Here is a 6935-nt window from a genome sequence, read left to right on the forward strand (position 1 = left end):
GCCCGAATGATATGGTGGAGCAAACACCAGACACCCAAGTTACTATGTAGTTTCATTTTTTGCATATGCCCACAAAGACAATGATGCTAGAGTTCTTTCAGAAGTGTCCTCCTTAGGATTTTGATCAAGACACCACGTTTCCTGAGGCACAATGCCCTATCTAGTTCCAAGGGAATCAACTCTTATTCTTCTTTATACCTCATTTCACACTTCATTTAAAATTATGCATTTGCCAACTCATGCCAAATTAAAAAGAATGTCTCAACTCTAAATCAAAAGTATAAGGAACCCATAGACTTACATCTGGTCCAACACCATAAAACAAGGGTCTCTTATTTTTCAAAAGAAAGTCCCATCTCAAGACACAGACTTGTTTCTTTCTTCTCAACAGTGTTTTTATAAGTTCAAAATGGGTACCTTAATCAAAACTTTTATTTTTATATACATCAAGCAACCTAACGGTATGATCATTAGTCAAACGCCAAAGTAGGACTTCATCCTTAGCAAGCTCAAAAATAAAAAGAAAAATGAACAAAACAAAGTGGAAAGAGCAAAAACTGGTTTCCCTCCCCCACACTTAAGTTATGCAATGTCCTCAATGCATGGAAAGAATTAAAAGCAAAGACAATGCAAGAGGGTCATACCTGATTAAAAGTTAGTCATCAGTGTAAAGAGGTTCATGGAGATCCATGACCTCTTCACTACCAGTAGTAGGAAACTCGAGGAACGATTTCAAACGAATCGTTGACCATTAACCTTTGAAATTACCCCTGTTCTTGGATTCATAATCTCCACATTCCCATGGGGATATACATTATGGACAATAAACGGTCCATCCCATCGGGATCTAAGCTTACTAAGGAAAAGATACAATCGAGAGTTGTATAATAAGACCTTATCACCAATTGTAAAAGATTTACACGGAATGTGCTTATCATGGAAGCTTTGATCTTTTTCTTGTAAATCCTAGAACTTTCATAGGCATTATTCCTAAGTTCCTCAAACTCAGATAGTTAGAGCTTACGATGAATTCCCACATCAGACAAATCAAAGTTGAGCTTCTTGATGGCCCAAAAGGCCTTATGCTCCAACTCAATTGGTAAGTGACAAGCTTTTTCATACACCAAATGGTAGGGAGACTGACTAAGGTCGGTTTTGAATGCAGTCTGATGGGCCCACAAGGCATCAATGAACCTAAGTGACCAATCCTTACAGTTGGGATTAATAGTTTTCTCCAAAATTTGTTTGATCTACCTATTAGACACCTCCACTTGGCCACTAATTTGGGGGTGATAAGGGATAGATAACTTATGGGTGATCCCATACTTTTTCATTAAGGCCTCAAAAGGTCGATTACAAAAATGAGTACCACTATCGCTAATTATTGTACGTGGTGCACCAAAGCGGGAAAAAATGTTATCTTTAAGAACGTGGACCACCACTTTGTGGTCATTAGATTTACAAGGTATGACCTCTATCCATTTAGAAACGTAATCAATAGCCAAAAGTATGTATAAATTCTCAAAGGAATTAGAGAATGGTCCCATGAAATCGATGCCCCATACATTAAAGATCTCAACTACCAAAATAGGGTTGAGGGATATCATGTTCCTCTTATTGATACGGCTAAAAGACTGGCAGGTGAGATAAACCTTACAAAAATCAAAAGCATCTCTAAAAAGAGTGGGCCAATAAAATCCACATTGGAGAACCTTTGTGACAGTCTTCTTAGGTTCAAAGTGTCCACCACATGCATAATCATGGAAAAAAGAGAGAATAGAATGTTGCTCATGATCAGGAATACATCGTCAGATAATTTGATCCCAATATATCTTAAACAAATAAGGATCATCCTAGAAAAAATGTTTAACTTGGGAATGAAACCTATATTTATCTTGGGTGGACCAGTGATCCGGAGTCATACCTGAAACTAAGAAGTTGACAATGTTAGCAAACCATGGTTCACTGGACACTACAAATAACTATTCATCTGGAAAGTTCTCGTTGACTAGAGAATCGACAGTCAAGGAATTGGGAAGCCAGGATAAATGGTCTGTAACTAGGTTTTCAACTCCTTTCATATCCCTAATTTCTAAATCAAACTCTTGCAAAAGTAAAACCCACCTAATGAGACGGGCTTTGGCATCCTTCTTTGGAACTAGGTATCTAAGAGCAGAGTGATCAATATACATCACCACATGTGAACCAACTAAGTAAGACCGAAACTTTTCTAATGTAAGCACAACAATTAAAAATTATTTTTCAGTGGTTGTATAATTGAGTTGTGCATCATTTAAGGTCCTACTCGCATAGTAAATGACAGTGGGTAACTTATTAATTCTTTGACCCAAAACCACTCCCATGAAAAAATCCGAAGCATCACACATCGACTCAAAAGGTTTAGTCCAAACAGGTGGTTGAACAATGGGTGCATTGGTCAAATCCTTCTTAAGTTGTTGGAAGGATTCTACGCACTCTTTAGAAAACTTAAAAGTTTGATATTTGAGAAGTAATGAAGTGAGATGTTGGGCTAATTGACTAAAGTTCTTAATAAATCTTCTATAGAAATCCACATGCCCTAGAAAAGATCAGACGTCCTTAATAGATTGAGGAGGTGGTAAATTACCAATTAAATCCATTTTGGCTCTATCTAACTTAATTCCCTCCTTGGATATTACATGGCCTAAAACAATATCAGATTTTACCATAAAATGATATTTCTCCCAATTCAAAACCAAATTCTTAGATATGCACCTTTTCAAAACTAGGGAAAAATGATGAAGACATTCAGAATAGAAATTTCCATTAATTGAAAATTCATCCATAAATACTTCTAAGAATTTTTTGACTATGTCAGAAAATGTGCTCATCATGTATCGTTGAAACGTAACAGGGGCATTGCAAAGCCCAAAGGGCATACGCTTGTAAGCAAATGTTCCATATGGGTATGTAAAAGTGGTCTTATGTTAGTCCTCTAAAGCAGTTGGGATCTGGTTATAACGGAACATCCATCAAGAAAATAATAGTATTCATGTCCAGCTAACCTTTTTAATATCTGGTCAATGAATGACAATGGAAAGTGGTCCTTCCAGGTTGTCACATTAAGTTTTCTGTAGTCTATGCACACTCTCCACCCTGATTGGACACGGGTTGAAATTAGTTCATTATTGGCATTGGGAACTACAGTCACCACAAACTTCTTAGGCACTATATGAACTGGGCTTACTCATTGGTTGTCAAAAATAGGATAAATTATTCCATAATCCAAGCACTTTAGGATCTCTTTCTTAACGGCTTCATCATCACTGGTTAGCTCTTCTTTAGGGTTCCGTGGATAGTTTGAAATCCTTCATAAGATATATATGATGTTGCATAATAGAAGGGCTTATATCCTTGATATCAACCATAGTCCAACCTAGGGCTTTCTTATTATCTTTTAACACTTTAAGTAACTCCTCTTCCTGGCTAGAAATCAAATTTGAAGAAATTATTATAGGAAGAGTCTAGTCAGGCCCTGGGAAAGTATACCTCAAATTAGATGGCAACTCCTTAAAATCTAGCTTAGGAGGCTCAACTATAGAAGGTTTGGGAATGAAATTAGAAAGGGGTCCTAAGGGCTCCACAGGTGTGTGAAGACTCAAAACTTCAGAAAAGAAATTTTCACTATCATCATTCAACTCATCCATACACTCCTGGAATTCTAAATCAAAATCAATATCAAAGTCGGTAATTAAATCATCAGAAAAATCTAGAAAATCCTCAAGCATATTGATCTCTTCTTCCATATGTGGTTGTTTACCTATCCGAAACATGTTAAACTTAACAATTTGGTTACCAAAAGATAACCTTAGGAAACCATTCCGGCAGTTGATTAATGGAATATTGGTAGCCAAAAATTGTTTTCCTAGAAGTATTGGGATCTCATCCTTAGTTAAGAAGGGCTTGGTATCTAATACAATGAAATCAACAGGGAAAATAAATTCCCCCACCTTTATTAAGACATCCTCAACCATCCCTTTAGGAATCTTAACAGACCTATCTGCCAACTGAAGAGTAGTTCCAGTGGTTTTCAATTCTCCTAATCCTAGTTGCTTGTACACATGGTAAGGTAAAAGATTCACACTTGCGCCAAGGTCAAGTAAGGCATGCTCAATGTAGATGTTACCTATGACATAAGATATGATAGGACTCCCTAGATCCTTATACTTGGCTACTATATGCTGAGTAATTATGGAACTAATGTTACCACCAAGAACACTTTTTTGGGCACACTAGTGATACGTTTGTGAGTCCACAAATCTTTCAGTACCTTTGCATATGCAGGGATCTAGGATATGGCATCCAAAAGAGGGATGTTCACTTCTACTTTTTTAAAGACTTCTAAAATTTTATCCATGGAAGCAATCTTCCTTTTGTTTACCAAGCGATTAGGAAATGGGACAGGAGGAACATAATGACTGTTAGGGATTTGTCCTTTTTAAGCAAAATCAATTTTTTTCTCAACTAGATCATATTTAATTTCAAAAGAATCTTTATGTTCATCAGACAAACCTGGAACAAGAGTTATACTTGTGTCATCAATTGAAGGAGAGTTAATAGGAGTAATAGATGGAGAAGATTTAGGAATGCTCTGTTGGTACTCTCTTCCACTCCTAAGGGCATAAACAACATTACATTGGTTAGAGGGCCCTTATTAGGTCTGACCTTGTACTATACTCAATAGTGCATTAGTTGGTGCTTGTGAACTAACAGGCTGATGATGCCTAGGGTTAGGCTCTGATTGACTGGGTAAAGTTCCTTTTTCCCTCTCACACATAATTGAGATAACTTGGGTGAGTTTTCTCGTAAGATTTTTATGGTTTGTCATGAGAAGGGCCATATTTTTTTTCAAGTCACTTATTCTACTTACCTCTCCAGTTTGGTAAACCCAGGGGGTTGCTGATAAGATGATAGGAGAGGGGCGCTATGAAAATGAACCTGAGGTCCTATATTTGAACTAGAAAAAATATTTTGGGAAAAATATTATTATACAAAGGGAGGTCTTTGGGGTCTAGGTTGACATTGATTATGAAAATTGGAAGGCCCTGCTTAGTTTCCCTGATTCCAAGAGAAATTTGGATGATTTCTCCATCCTGGATTGTAAGTGTTACTATATGGATTATTCTGGTATAAGGCATTAACAGTATCATTAGAAGTGCCCCCAGAGGTGTTGGGACATTCTTCTATAACATGTCCAGGGGATTGGCACCAAGCACAAATCTTAACAAAATTGACTAATGATGGCTCTCTAGGAACAATAGCCTCAATTCTCTTAATTAGGCTATCAAAATGAGTTTCCTTGGCTACTATCCCATCCACAAAATATCCTTTTCCTCCATCGTTCTTTCACTCTCTTGGGTTGATTCTCACTCATGGGTTTTGTCAGCTACGTCAAGTAAGAATTCCCATGCCTTTCCTTCATCTGTAAAGGATGTGAATCCCTCAGGGCACATAGACTGTATCATTTGTTTAGTTGGGTAATCAATACTCTCATGAATTATTTGACATAAATGACATAAGTCTAGGCCATGGTGAGGGCATTCTTGGAGTAGATCCTTACTCCATAAGTTTGGAAAATGACTCACTAGGCTTTTGCCTAAACTGAAAGATATCACTTCTAAGCTTATTGGCCTTGTGAGTTGGAAAAAACTTCTTAAGGAAGACAACTATGAACTATTCCCATGAGGTTATGGAATTTGTGGATAACCCATATAACCACTTTTTAGCTTGATCTTTTAATACAAAAGTGATAAACCTAAGCTTAACAGCATCATCAGAAAGTTGTTGGATCTTAATTAGAACACATACCTCTTTAAATTCCCTTAGAAATATGTATGCGTCTTCAAATGTCAACCCATGGAAGTGGGACAACATATTGATGTATTGAGATTTGAGTTTAAAATTATTACCTTGGGCTTCTGGTAGAACTATGCAGGAAGGTTGGGTTGTTCTAGCAGGGTAGAATCTATCTTTCAAAGATTTAGGTGAAGGGTTTTGATGTTGATCTCCCATATTAAACGGTTTTAAAGAGAGAAAATGTATATGGTCACTACTTGTTAGATATCTTCTTTCTAATCGATTCTTAGTATTACGTACCTTTCTAACACTCAGGCAATAGAAAACTAGCCACAACTGGAGTAAGAAAAGCACAAAAGAAATGATAGCAAAACTTTTTTTAAAAAAATATTTTTTTTTTTGCTTTTTGGGAACTTATCGGCAGGGATCCAGGGTTGCTCAGGTCAATTCCTGAGGTACTATTATAGGGCAAAACCTGTCTTTATCATATTGTGAGGCATGACAACCTCCATCGATACAACTATTATTGCAAGTTGTTCTTCTCAGGAATTCAATAAAAAAAAAAAGGATGAGCTTCCCTACTTGACCAGAGAGTCACTCTTACAAGGGTTACTCTACTTGGCTTTAGAGAAAATGAGACAAATAAAATAAAAACAATAAAATGATGATTCTATGGTTAGGAGGGGAAAAACCAACTCATACACTAGCCATGAACCTTAGGGGAAAGGGATAGTAATAATGTAACGACTAAAATTAAAATCCTAAATTAAGAAAGAAATGGTAGTTTGAAGAGGGAATGAGAGGGGGGAGAGAAGACTACTGAAGGAGCCTACTTACTTGAACTTCAACCTTTGAACTGAAAACTTGATCGATTTGAGATACTACCAGTATTAAAAACCAGATCTGGAATAAACCAAATCTGAAATTTCTAGTACTAGAGAAAATAAATCTGAAGAAAAAATTTGAACTTGAAAGACATGCTTCATAGCTTATTCTTGTCACCCAGAACTAAGCCTAGAACTAGAACTTGAAAATTACAACTTCAATTATTTAAATAATAAAAATAAAAGACTAAATTAAAAAACAAAAGTGCTTGCATT

The 6935-nt window shown here is 36.5% G+C and overlaps 1 non-coding gene across 1 annotated transcript; it reads left to right on the top strand.

Annotated features, from left to right (window-relative positions):
- Positions 1-5562: 5562 nt before the first annotated feature.
- Positions 5563-5664, top strand: LOC122086840. Its single transcript, XR_006142543.1, has one exon. It is a non-coding gene; the product is annotated as a small nucleolar RNA R71 (small nucleolar RNA).
- The last annotated feature ends 1271 nt before the right edge of the window (positions 5665-6935 follow it).

This window comes from Macadamia integrifolia, chromosome 1 (genome assembly GCF_013358625.1).
Source record: "Macadamia integrifolia cultivar HAES 741 chromosome 1, SCU_Mint_v3, whole genome shotgun sequence".
Lineage (NCBI taxonomy): Eukaryota > Viridiplantae > Streptophyta > Magnoliopsida > Proteales > Proteaceae > Macadamia > Macadamia integrifolia.